The sequence below is a fragment of the Sparus aurata genome, chromosome 6, assembly GCF_900880675.1.
Source record: "Sparus aurata chromosome 6, fSpaAur1.1, whole genome shotgun sequence".
NCBI classification, from domain to species: domain Eukaryota; kingdom Metazoa; phylum Chordata; class Actinopteri; order Spariformes; family Sparidae; genus Sparus; species Sparus aurata.
This window is the reverse complement of record NC_044192.1, coordinates 1,032,217-1,046,906: the sequence shown is the minus strand read 5'-3', so window position 1 is coordinate 1,046,906 and position 14,690 is coordinate 1,032,217.

The window sequence follows — 14,690 nt, the reverse complement described above, 5'->3', positions numbered from 1 at the left end:
ATTCAGTTTCCAGAATAACTGTCAGTGCTGTACAGTTCTGTAACCACAGATATATTGAAACCCGTCATGGTGTTTTGTTTCTTTAGGGTCAGTTTTTGGCTTTAAATACCTGGTTTAGTTTCCACACAGCGGCTCGTGTCTCAATATAAAAAAACTTTTATTGTGCCCACAAACATAAAAACTGTCCCAGAATCACCTTTTAACTCCTCAGCTCTGCACGCTGTGACACACTGAGCAGATGTCTTTACGTTACGGACGACACGGACACATTCGAACGTCTCTCTGATCTGCAGAAACATTACGTGCCTCCCTTTTGTTCCAGCAGCTGCTCTGAGATTTAAAGTCTGTCGTCTTGGCTTCCTCTTACTTTTGTCGCAAAACTGTACGAGAGCTTTGTCAGCTTACTTTAAGTCGAGACCAACTGGATTCTTAATAAACTCGCAAACAGAAAAATATGTGACTTTTACTTAAGCAGCTTGAAAGTGAGGACGACACGGAGAGACGAGGTAATCTTTCAGGTATGTGTCGGCATGGCACCACGCCCTGTGAGAATCTCCCCTAATTAACTCCAGCACTTAACGACACAGCAAGAGTTAAGATCAATTATGTCGCCCGTGTCACCATTATTTTTCCAAAGCAACTGTCCCTCTCCGTCTGGCTGATCAATGTGTGCCCTGAAGAACCGAAGCAGACGTCTTCTGTTTTCACATTCCTGCAGCCAACACGCCCCGAGGAGGTGATTTCAGATAGGACCCCTCCTCGCTGGGAACAATGGATCAATGGCGTGACTTTGCATGTTCTCTCCGTAATTCATTGAATACCTTAGTGACCTGGGCTCAGTGGCCCGAGGACGGAGAGGTGGATGGAAACTGAGAGAAAGAGAAAGGGACACACAACACTTTGCCTTTGTATTTACAACCAGATAAACACAGACGATGTTGGCAGTGAACATTTATTTATGCTGCAACCTTGGTTAGGTTAGAATAATTTAGTTTTTGGTTTGTTTTTTTGAATATATTTTTTTTTCCCCCTGTTTTTTTGACTAATTATTTTCCTGTTTTTCAGAGTAATTTATTTTTTTGTTTGTTTTTTTGAATAATTTTTTTCGTTTTTTCTGACAATTTTTTTTTTCCTGTTTTTCTGAGTAATTATTTTCCTGTTTTTCGGAGTATTTTTTTTCTTCTGTTTTTCGGAGTAATTTATTTTTTAAATTTTTTTTATTTTTAATAATGTTTTTCGGTTTTTCTGACAGTTTTTTTTCCTGTTTTTCTGACTAATTATTTTCCTGTTTTTCTGAGTATTTTTTTTCTGAATCATCGCGATACTTCAAACTCCCGTGAGAACCTCTGTCCTGCAAGTGACGCCCGTGGGCCCATAGAGACTCCTGCAGCACATTCATGCTCGTGGAGCATGTCATATCTGTCCAACTGATCCTGGAGAAACATCGCTACGTCTAGCAGATCTGAATGGGCTTTCCTTCTGAACAACCGCAAAGTCCTCAGGTGCGCGCGTAGAGTCGACAAACTAATGGTAATACCATCGATATGACTTAAAGACAGGACTGTCTCCCAGTGTCTTAAACCCAGATCAAAGTAAATCTTGATTAAACTAAACAAGTCGGTCATGATTGTTTCCATCGAGCTCTCAATAAAGGAATGAATATGGTTATTGTTTCAAATGCTCTCTAAACTCAGAAATGTAATTATTCAGAAAATCAGAAAAAAAATTACTCTGAAAAACCAACCATAAAAAGAATTACGCAGAAAAACTGAAAAAATTACTCAGAAAAACTAACCAAAAAAAAAACAAAAAAAAAATTACTCAGAAAAAATAACCAAAAAAAAAAAAAATTCAAGTGAATGCAATACGCTTCCGTAGTGCATGACACCTCAGCATTTGGTACGAAATACCTGGTCTTGTTGTAACAAACATGGCTGGAAAATGTCTGAAAGTCTCATTAAAAATATCCAGCGGTTATCGACTCGAAATACGATACGACATGTAAAAGTTTTAATGTGTTCTTGGTTTGCAGAACCTGTGATTGTTTTAATTTACAACTGGGCTGAATGTTCTTACATCTGTGTTAAAGTTACAAGTGAGTGCAGACAAGATTTGCTCTTTGGTACGTAAGATAGCTGCATGTAAGGAGACAGTGTGTGTGTGTGTGTGTGTGTGTGAGACTGATTCTCTGGATGGGCTGTAATTAGTTCGGGGATCTGGAAGCTTCTTGCATCTACAAATGGTGATCGATCATACAACAGGTGCTGAAAAAACAAAAGTGCAGTCGTGTGTGGGAACGCTTCTATTTATGTATCTGTGTACGTTAATGCCTCTGTGAGTGTGTGTGTTGCTCTGTGTGTGAGTGTGTGTGTTGTCTCAATGAGTGTGTGTGTTGCTCTGTGTGTGAGTGTGTGTGTTGTCTCTGTGTGTGTGTGTGAGTGTGTGTGTTGCTCTGTGTGTGTGTGTGAGTGTGTGTGTTGCTCTGTGTGTGTGTTGCCTCTGTGTGTGTGTGTGTGTGTGTTGCTCTGTGTGTGTGTGAAACGGGGCGGGGACATTAAGCGGTGACATTTTCAGCTATTGTCTCATCTGTCAGAGCCGCTGCTGCTCTCCGGGTCTTTAATTTGCTAATTAGGCCGCGGGACCTGTTTGTTTCACACCACTGCTGAGATTCTTATCTGCTTTACAAGATACAAGTTCCCTGAGATGAAGGTTTGCTACCTGACGCCTCAGCTCACCTGTACATCGCCGACAGGTCTGAGAGAGGCGGACATGTTTGTTTTTACCTCGGTGAGATGCTTCACACTCCTTCAGTCTTCTTTCCCCTCACTGATACATGAACACAAACACCTCTTCATAAGGATGCTGTATGTTAGCGTGCTGATGCTGTGCAGACATAAAAGTCAGTGCACACAGGATAAATACTTAGTTTGATAGTTCAGCCACAGGAATGTTTTATGGATCAGCAGGTCAGATAATCACACCAGGTCAGCCTGCTCACTTTGGATCATTCTCGCTACTTAATGTCACCTGACAGATTCTGCTGCAGCCGTCGACGCTCCGTGTCTCTCCATCATGACGCCTGGAACAGACGATGCTGCAGATATTTTGTGTTTTCATGCCATCAACAATCCTGTGAAAAAACCAGCAGCAACAAGAATCCTCGTCTGTCTGCTGTCTGCTGTCAGCTCCACGCCGGACAACACACTTCAACTCGCTCTCCATCTTTGTGTTAGCATGCTAACGCTAAACACGAGGCCCAGCTGAGGCTGATGGAAACATCACTGTATCAGGATATTGATCTTAAATCAAATTAATAAAGCCACATGATATTGAAGCTCGATCAGTCAAACTGTTGCTCTGTGCAGCATCTCTGAACCTGATGAGATAGTTTGTTGCACAGAACCATCTGGAAACGTCCAGAAGAACTGTTTAGAAGAACGCACGCACTTTCAAAAAGTACCTGGCAGGTGATTGGATGAACCGTCTGTCCATCAACCAATCAGTAGGAGAGCTCTCCCATAGGAGGAATGAAATCAAACCCTGAGTCAGTCAGCCCAGAGAGAAGTGAGAACAGCCTTCAGTAACGTATCGAAACAGCAGCTGTGTTTAACCTCTGGACGAGACGCCATCTTGTCTTCAAACCAGCAGTCGCTCCTCTCGCCGCTCGTCACATCCAGCCGGTCGATCCTCGAGGGACGCCGGTCAGGATCACGTGTTGCTTACATATTGTGCTACTTCACATGGTGGGAAACGTCCCTTCATTCTCATAAATATCATAAATATTAAACATTTCTGATAAATATTTATGACCCGTAGATTTCTGTCAATAAATCCAGTAAACACCTTTGTTGACGTTTGCTCAAAACTACAGCGTCCAACCGTCTGTGAGCGTTTGAAAGAAATGAGACTGTATAAGTGTTTAAAGAGTGACGCTGCAGCAGGAAGGAACCGGACTTTGGACTGAGATCCACAGACCAACACATCGTTGTGCTTTCTGATTTGTTCACAACAGACGAATCAGTTCGGTGGAGGATTCAGTTACATTTATGTTTCCATCTCCAACTCTTAATAAATAACAACTACAGATTTATTATTCCATGTTGTAGTGTAAAACCAAACATTTCTGTTTTGGTTTTTGTTTTTTTCTGAAGAAGATGATGAAGATGAACAAACCAAGTGGAGTTAAACAACATTTGAATATGAGAGCGTTAAAGAACATTATGTAGTGCCGGAGTAGATTTTCTGGATTTTCTATATTTTGTTCCATCAGTGAATAAATGAGCTGCTCTCAGAGGAAAATAAGGTCCCAGAACTCTGCTTGAAGCTAGAAAGGTGGCAGGGTCCGCCACAATTAAACCAAGTAACACAGTATAAAGTTTGTTTATTCAGTCAAGAAAACAAAGAGTTTGAATATTTTGTTTGTTTGGGCAGAATGAAGATATTTCTCTTCTTGTTCTCATGTTTCTTATTTAATGAATATTTCAATAACAGAAATATGTTGTGTTGTATTGGGTAACACTTCCGTTGTTCAGACCTCAGATCAGTTATTTAAGAACAGACAGACCTCAGATCAGTTATTTAAGAACTGACAGACCTCAGATCAGTTATTTAAGAACAGACGGACCTCAGTATGGACGTATAGCTGCCTGTCAGTGCCTGCAGGGCGATGATGACCTCACTTCACCTTCATACACCTGAATTTATATCGTCGAGCCCGAGGAGGTAGAAACTCCACCTCATGATGAATCCGTCTCTCTCTGGACCTCCAGGTAGAGTCCGCACAGCACCGAAAGTCACCGATGACCACGACTCACACCAGTCTTCTTCACACACACACACACACACACACACACACACACACACACACACAGACCCAGACGCTCCCGTGTGTCTCCATAGATTCTGATCACTCGGCCTGTCGCAGCGGTGACACTCAGAACCAGAACACATGACCGTCACATGCAGGCAGACTGAACGACTTCACGGTCCAGTGACGGACTGAAGTGTGTGTGCTGCCTCGCCGTGAACACACACGCAGGACGAGATGTGTGAAACACATTTCACTGTTTCTCCTCTTTCTTTATCTTCAGCTCCATTTTCCAATAAGTCCCTCCTCTCTCTCTGTTTTTGTATCTCTATTGTATCTCCTCCCGCTGTCACACACACCATCTTCCCCTGGAGGCTGGGCTGGGTGGATCAATGCTGCTGGCCCTGCTGTGTGTGTGTGTGTGTGTGTGTGTGTGTGTGTGTGTGTGTGTGTACACGTGCACTGATCAATGGTGATTACCTGAAACCCTCTGCTCTTTGTAATTGCGAAGTGAGGAGTGATTGGCACCGAGCCACGGGCCACTGCCATCAGGAATGCTTCACACACACACACACACACACACACACACACACACACACACACACACACACACACACACACACACACACACACACACACAGCTTTCTTTATGGCTGGTTGACTTCCATTGTTATTTTGGACTTGATGATGTATGTGTGCACGGCTGACTGAATACCAACTTGATATGAGCACACAGGCGTTTGGAGCAGATGACAGCAGCTCCTCTTTCATACGAGCTCCGCCCCTTTTAGAGACGCCATCCTCATCTTCTAAACATCCAGCATCTTCTGTTCGTCTCTCCTTCATTCCACCATTAACACACATCAAGAATCCGAACCCGACGTCTTCCTCTGCCTCCCAGTCTGTCTGTTTATCCCCCTCTCTCTCATTATGAACTAAGCCATGTTGTAGTTACAGCTCTCCGTGTAGTCACAGACCAAAGGCAGCGATCTGGAGGTCACTTACAGCCAATCCTCTTACACTTCCCCCCAATCCCTGTTTAGCAGCTTGACTGCTTAAGCCTGGACCACTTTGCATGAGCGCTCGCTGGCAGCGAACAATGCCACCGGCGCTGTTTCCCTCCACAGCATTGTCTTATTTTGGTGGAGAGTGAGGCTAATTATGGTGTTTGGATTCAGATCCTTCTTTTGGTTCTGACTTCTGTTTCAGCGTCTGCTTGAGACATTGTTCGGGATGCCAAATCGTGCAGTCGCTGTAGTGTAAAGGCTTTTGTTTGGGGAGCAAACTGAATTATTGAATTGTAAAAATAACAACGAGAGAATTCAGACCTGGTATTAACATACATCCAATCACATGTAGAGAGCTTTACACCTGACATGTAATCACTTCTCGCTCTAAACACTTCCATCACCGGAACAAAAGGATGTTTTTTGCCAAAATAAAGAAATAAATTCATGTAGAACATTTGCCGAATTTACAAGAAGGTCCAAATAATGCTGAATGAGTCAGAGACAGAGTTTCACAGAGTTTATAAAGTGTCTCCAACTCAACAACTCACTAAAATGACACATTTGTTAAGGGAGTCTGGGGACTTTCTCCACGGGGACAAAGAAGTAGTCTATATTGTTCCTGTTTAGCGTCTTTGTAACATGTGACATGTTTAGATCGATAACATGTTTCTTCTTTCATAAATGGAGTGTAAATGGTGAAATCAGTGTAAACAGTGTGTTCAAACAGCTGATCAATGTTGGCAGGTAAGACTTTAGCACTTTAGACACAGAAGCAGACAGGCTGGTACAGACATGCTGCCACAAACTGACACTTTTTACAAGGAGACAAACAACTTCAGCTGAAAGATTTAATGCTGAATTTACAACAAGGACACAATGACTTACAATCTGTCACAGACACAGTTTCATTATGTTTATAAAGATTTAACCTGCTTTACAACTCCTAAAATTAGCCGATTTGTTAAGGGAGTCTGGTGATATTGAGTTAATGGTTTATTTTATGCTTTGCATTTCATGCCAAATTTACAAGAAGGGTGATTAATGATCAAGAATTTGTCAAAGATGTTTCACAATGGTTATAGTGTTTGTTTTAACCCAACAACTCTTTAAATCACTACATTTGTTAAGGGAGTCTGGTGATGTTGGGGCTGAATGTTTCAGTTGAAACAGTGTCTTAAAAGGGGTTCTGTGGGACTTCTGTGTTGTGCTGGAAGCTGATTTTTAGTTTATGATAGCAAACACTTTCTTCTAAGCTAATGTTAGCTATCGTTGCTTCCTGTTAGCGGAGCAGAGAGACGCACCGAGACAGTCACATCATTTGGACTGTTGCAGAAAAATCTTACATTTCCATATTAAATGTATCAATGACGTCAATGTAAATGCCAGTTGTAGGAGATATAATGCATATTTGCACAAACACTCATGTCTTTACCATAATACCATCAATAACAGCAGCTTGGGGTTTTGCAGGAGTTCAGGGTGGAGGCGGCCTGAAGGCGCCACCATATTTCTTTCTTATCTTCATCTTACAGGTGTCGCCGCCTTGGGCCGACCCTAAACCATTAGAGGGGAGGAGGTCCGCTGCGTCTCACACCGGACCCTCTGGGGCTGGTGGCCAGTGATTGGATGCTACATGTCAGTTTGTAGCCAAACAGCTGATGAAAGAGCCAATGATGGTGAAGCATGAACAAGCAGCTGATGCCAATCAGTTACTCAGGCGTAGCTTCATTGCTCTGCCTGAACTAATGCTAAGCTCCATTTGTGTCACACAGAATTACGCTGCGTCTAACAGATGCTAGATATTAGCGACAAGGAACAGCGTCCTTCATCAGAATAAGAGTCTGTGGCTTGGCAGGAGAAAACGCCGGAGGGGCAACGGGCCAACTGGAAGTGGCTGTGAGGCGGGTCGGACTTGTTGTTTATATTCATGCTGACCTGAAGCCCAGAGGACTGATCCTCCTGCCAGGTGGAGGTGGAGGTGAAGGTGCAGCACGTGAGCGCCCACAGCTCACTGTGAACTCTGTCCTCACCTCTACTGTACAGAGGGTCAGGGAACCAGCTTTCACAAAACAATCTAGTTTTAGATAACTTCCAAAGTAGATTCAACAGAAGCTGAACTGAATAAAGCATTAACACAAAACACACCAGAGAGAGACAGAGAGAGAAAGAGAGAGGGAGAGAGAGAGAGAGAGAAAGAGAGAGGGAGAGAGAGAGAGAGAGAGAAAGAGAGAGAGGGAGAGAGAGGGAAGGACTTGGCTAATCTGGATAACTACAATCCCTTTTAAGTCCTCTTGTTTACAGGAGAGAGGAGTCGCAGCTCCCAGAGGCAGCAGTGCTGGCAAGGTTACGCTCAGAATGTAATCTGGCACAGACGAGTGTTTATCTGCCTCAAACTGCAGTCAGAAATGTGATCTGATGGATTACTGTGTGCAAACCAGGTCCTGACATCGCCGCTCTTTCTCTCTCCGATCGCTAATTTCTCCCAAATTCTTACAACCACAGCCGACACCTTGACCTCACACACGGATGTGTTCCAACCTTTCAGCTACAATCGAAGACCGAGAGATCCTTTCTGGTAGAAGCAAACACATCTCTTAAAGGGATATTGCAGTGTAAGTTTAATCCATGGTCTAAATCACTGTGAAACTGTGTTAGACTCCCTCTCGAGAGATCAAGTTAGCAGACCGCTAATTTACGGAGTTTTATCAACCTCAGAAACGACCGCACGACAACAATACACTGCAGTAAATGGATCCAAATATAAACCGCCACCAAAAAGCCACAAATAATGCTCAGAACAGCACCAAACTTCAGCAACAGTACAAATAGGGTCTCAGCACATAGTCCGGGGCATCTAACCTCCACTAGCTTAGCTGGATTTCTACTGAAAAGCTGACTAAATTTACCACTCTTCTGCAGCAGCTTCCTGTTGACGGGAAGTCCCGACGAGTCGATTACCGAGTGCAGTAGAGTTCCGCGGCTCATGGATGAAAATGTATGATTATGACTCCATGGAAAAGCAATCAAAGTTCATATGTGTCTTACCTGCCAGTTTATAACAGTTATTATCGAGAGCGGACAGGGAAAAGAACGGAATTGAGCATTTCTAACCGCACTCGGTAATCGTCGCGTCGGGACTTCCCCGACCCGGAAGCTGATGGAGGAGAGTTGAAATCTGTTTTTAGCTTCACAATAGAAATCCAGCTAAGCTAGCGGAGGTTAGATGCCCCGGACTATGTGCTGAGACCCTATTGTACTGTTGCTGAAGTTTGGTGCTGTTCTGAGCATTATTTGTGGCTTTTTGGTGGCGGTTTATATTTGGATCCATTTACTGCAGTGTATTGTTGTCGTGCGGTCGTTTCTGAGGTTGATAAAACTCCGTAAATTAGCGGTCTGCTAACTTGATCTCTTGAGAGGGAGTCTAACACAGTTTCACGGTGATTTAGACCATGGATTAAACTTACACCGGAATATCCCTTTAACTGCGGCACATGTATGAAAGTAAACTGAGGTCACATTCAGTCACGCCTCCTCCTGGATTGACTCTGTTATTTAACTTCCATTCGCTGTAACCAGAGTAAATAACAGCGTTCCTCTGTCGGTCGCAGCTCCATGTGTCGTCACATTACAGAAGCACTAACGTTGCAGTGGGCAGCTCTCTGTGCTGTGGGCTTCGGAGCTTCTTTCATGTTGTCTTTGAGCCAGCAGCACAGACAGACGACTGACAGCCAGCGGCCAGCTGCCGGGTGATCGGGTACCTGAGAGACCCGGATCAGGGAACTGGCTGTGTGAGAGAGTCAGCATGAGGTCCGGACAGATGAACTGAATGAAAGGCTGCTCTCTGGATTCATCTCCAGCTTCAGAGCCACTGAAGGGTCACAGCTGCCGTCATATGAGGCCGATGAAATGTTAGATACCAGGACGATCTGAAATAAATGTTTCTGTACATTAAAATGTTGCTGATGAGATTCAATTCAACTCTCCCAGCTCAAAGCTACCGAAGAGTTTAGCTAACAAACCCCTCACACTATTCACCTGAGTTGATTGTGGGATGCTTTGTGTTTATTTGATTACTTTACAAGTTTGACCAAATGTTTATTTGCCACAAACAGCCAGAAAACATGACTGTTCATTAGCTGTAAGCTAGCAAGAGGCAACATAGGCACCATGAGTGTGTATGTGTCCATGTTCATGCTCAGTTAGCTCTTGACTGAAGTCGGCACTCACCAGAGACTGCGGTTCTCTCTGTGATCCTCCAGTGTCTTGACTTGTTCCATCTCTTCTCTGTGTGTTGATGAAGTAAACATCCATTCAGCCGTCAGATAAACAGAATGACTGCTAGATCTCACTGTAATGTACTGAGGTTGAGTAGCGACTTGGAAAACAAACTGTGATCACGACGACTCAGGTGTTTATTCCACAGGAGCTCCGGCCTCTGCCCACGTCTGACACCAGCGTCTGTCCCTCCCCTCCCGTCTGTCAGTCCACATCAGGGCACAACAAGCCACATGAGGTGTTCAATATCTGCTACTGCACAAACATGACCAGGAGTCGAAGGTCAGTGACTGGAGTTAGCTGAGGTTAGCTCGTGGCTAGCTGTCACAGGCTGTAAACATGATTGTGTCTGTCTGCTGTAAAGTTGGTGATCGACTCACTTTTGGAGCCTCATGTGGACGTTGAAGGTCCTGCAGCTCGAGTCGGCCCAGAGACTGACGCTTGTACCCAACCGGCGTCTTAGCTAGCTGAGAAAACATGGCCGCCTCACACAGAGAATAAATTAGCGTGGTGTGTTCCTGACGTGGGCTCGTCATGCAGCCGAGTGTGGCGCCATGTTGACCTCACACACTGAATATTTAATCAGAGACAGCCGGGCTGCATGGTCATTCTCTGAAGGACAACACTGATGCATCACATCAGCCTGATGTATTGATTCAGCGTAGCATCAGAGAGCATGATCTAATTAGGAGCAGCTGTATCTTTGTGAGCATCTAATAGCTGCATCGGTTCATCGCCCGGCCTTGATATTGATATATGTTAACATAATTTACGTTTGTGTGTATATCTGCTCATGTGATCGTGTGTGTCAATGATTAAGATGTCACCTTTCACGATCAATCAAACAGACACATCATATCATCAATCGATGCTCATTAGATTCTGTGTGTGTCGGAGCCGTCGTGACACGTTTGTACCGCCTGAAGCTGCTGATGTGACCCGAATGAAGTTAACTTGATCCAAACTTATTCTGATCTCAGTTCTTTGGGACAGAACGTGTCGCTTTCTGGAGTTCCCCCAAATCCATCATTTATTGATTCCACTCTTAACATATAAAGTGTTGAAAAAGTGTTCTCATTCTGATGGAAGAAAGGCGTCTGAAGGTGGATGAGGAGGAGTCGGGTGGAGACATTTCTCTGTGTTTCTCAGGTGATGTCTGACTTTCTCCTGAGCTTTATTTAGACGTCGTCTCAGATTTTGTTGACAGTTGCAGACAAGATAATTATTTTAATTCAGGGTGAAAATATTACCTTCATTTTAATACCACAAACATTAATAATGTGAGTGTTCCATTATATTTATATTTATTATTATCTTATGTTTTATTTGTCACCCTGCGTGATGACAGCTTCAGTGTAGAAAATGCATTAAAGGGACAGTTCTACATTTTGGAGGTCAAACATGGAGAGAGATGTTTGTTGAAGCTCTTCTACGCAGGTTTCTGTTTACTTAGATTTATATTTAAATGTATGTAAGTGTGAGTGCATCTGTACAGCATGTATGTCTGGTGTATAAATCCTATATAATACTGGTTGTATTATTCAATAAGACATAAAACAAGCTGATACCAATTTCATGTCTGGACATTAAATATGAAACTCAAATGGGAAAATCTAAATTTCACATGTGGATCTCTTGGTTGACATGAATCCACTGTTCTGTGCAGACGTCTGACTCTCTGTGTACATATTCTGTCAGATGACTGAGAGGTTTTTCTCTTGGAAGGAAAATAAAACTGAGACTTTATCTTCAGCGCTGACATTCTGACAAAACACCATCACAGTGATTCTATTTGAAGTAACTCTAGAATAACAGTTTAATTAAATATATAGCACATTGGAATACTGTTTATATTATACATCTATATGTAACTTGACAATCTACAAACTGGAATTAGTAATGAGAGAGAACATGACAGGAGAAGGAGGAGGAGGAGGAGGAGGAGGAGGTGCGTATGAAGGCAGCCGGATACGTTTTTATAAATGCAGATTAAGAAGCGGGAGCTCGTCTACAAAGATGTGTTTGCACCTTTGAAGAAGCAACAGATGTGCGCTGGCTCAGACCCCGAGGCTTCACATACCAGAGGTCTGGGCCAGCAGCACTGAGAGCCCTGTCATCCACCGAGCAGCGAGGAGTGGGGAGCAGATGGGCCGGGGTGTGGAGGGACGGAGAAGACTGAATATGTAGGGAGGGGACATGCTGTGCAGGGATTTCCAGACAAGGAGGAGGACTTTGTAGTGCTGCCGTGTGGACCTGGGAGAGCCGGGGCAGGTGCTGCCGGGCCGAGGAGACGTGCCAGCAGGCTCAGTGACAACTGTCACAGCTGTATTCTATACATATTGTAATCCATGGTAAGTACAAACTGAAGGGAGAAACAGCGTGGCGGTGCTGCAAAGAGCCTGTTGCAACTTTATGTTTCTCCAGGTTTGTGCTGACGGTCCGGTTTCACCTCAGAAGAACATCATGTTTGGATTCTGTTGCAGAGAATTACCTCGCTGATGAACATGTGAGACATTTTGTTGGATTGTCAGCAGCCGTTTTTAGACAAAACACCAAGCCACCAATCTGCCCGTCCTTTTGGCGGCTCGGTCCGCGGTTTTAGACAGAGGGCGGCATATTGGGGGTCTGTTGTGGTCCGCCGATTTTCCGCCTCGGAGGGTACACTTATTTCCTCCTCGCCTGCTATCTAAAAGCGAGCCGTCAATGTGCCGGCCTCTGCGTGAGGTGGGCGGAGGTGTGGATGACGTGCACTGTTGTGCGACCCACAGCCGGGGAGTTTTAAAACCAGGAAACAGCTGATCACAGCAGTCAGTCCATCACTTCATCCACAGACATTAAGATGAACAACTGGACAGCTGCTGAGATCCAGGAGATGCAGCGTCTCCTCGGTCTCTGTAGCTGTTTGGTTGTGTTAGCTTGTTGTTGTAGCGGCAAGCTAAGGACGGTCGCTACTTTCAAATTAAAAGCCCCCCGCTAAGAACCCAGTTCTAAACTCCTATGGGGTGCAATGTAAAGCTCTTATTTTGAAGTCAAATATGTTGTCTCTGTTCACAGCCCAACTTCCAGCTTCACGTCACGTCACATGTTTACGCCTACCTCAGAGGCGGCTTGTGGAAAAGGAGGAATATTAGCCTCCTGTTTTAGAAAGACAGGCCGGCACATTGCTGCCCTTACCTTGGAGCAAATGTGCCGCCTTGTCTATCTAAAAAGAGCTTGTATGTTATGTAGTCTGACACAGTTACCTGCTCATGTTTGGCTGGTGATTCCACTGCTGACTCAATGATGCACGTCCTGAAACCCAAACTGAAACATACATTTAAGATTCAATTACCAGTTTCTTCTCTGTGTTTTTCTCTCTTTATGCATTTCTTTATAAATTACACTTGTGGTGATTTTTAGTTTCTCAGAAATATAATTTATTTTCCTTGATGTCTTTTCATGATCTCGGCTGTTAATCAAAAACTTTCTCAGGTAGCTCAGATGTTTATGAGCCATTTAACCCTCGAGCACGTTCTCCTCTGTGATTATTGGTACTTGCGTCGGTGCGGTTCGGTGCAAAGCGCGGCCTAATCAGCGCTGAATGCCCTCCTGGTTGTTTTCGCTGCACATGAGCTCGTGCCTCTCCAATCACCTGCGCTCTCATTAAGCAGCCATTGTGCCGCGGCCGGGTTCAGGAGGTGGCTGGATAATTGACAACAGTTCAGTCTAGATTAAAAACTAAAGAGAGAATGGATCCTGATTATCTTCTCCTCCTACCACATTCTGCATCTGCAGCACCATTAGTTCTCTGCTCGTGTCACAACCTTTGTGTGTCACCTTCAAGAATAATTAACTAATTTAGCATGTGTGTAACTGTGTGTGTGTGTGTGTGCAGAGAGTGTGTGTTCATGACGTGTGTGTGTGTGAGATCAATCTGTCACAGAGCGGACTCACTTTCTCTTATAAAATCAGATTATGTGCGACCACACAATACATGAGCTTGTTACTGGGTGTGCAGGGCGGCACTGTCACAGGGATGGCGGCCATTTTGTGCCCTCCTCTCCTTTGACCCGTGAAGCAACAGAAAGGCATGCTGGGACCTCTGACTCTCTGCCTGCAGACTGGAAACATGACAACACACAGCGAGGAGACCAACAGTCACTTCTGTCACCTTTTCAGAAGTTTAATATTTACATTCAGGCTGCAGAGAGCTTTTATCCATGAATCTGTGACAGGTTTGTTTTTCAAACTGTTGAAAGTGTTTATGGTTTAAATGAGAAGTGGTTCCTGTTTAATCTGTAGCCTCGGGCTCTGTACTGCACCGGGCTGTCCTTTGAGCTGAATTATAAACAAAGTGTGTCTGTAGATGTTTCTCTTTCTGCCGACTGAAACCAGCCATCATGTTGATGTGACTCGCTGCCGGATCACAGCATCACCCGGGACTCTGAGTACGACAATCACTGACAGCATGTATTGATTATAGATTCACAGACACACTAGAAAAAATATTATTCTAGTCTGATGGCTCACACATACGGAAGAGGATTAGAGCCACATGTGAATTTTTTTGTAGTTTTTTTTTTCTGACATTAAAGTCAGAATTCTGAGAAAAAAGTCAG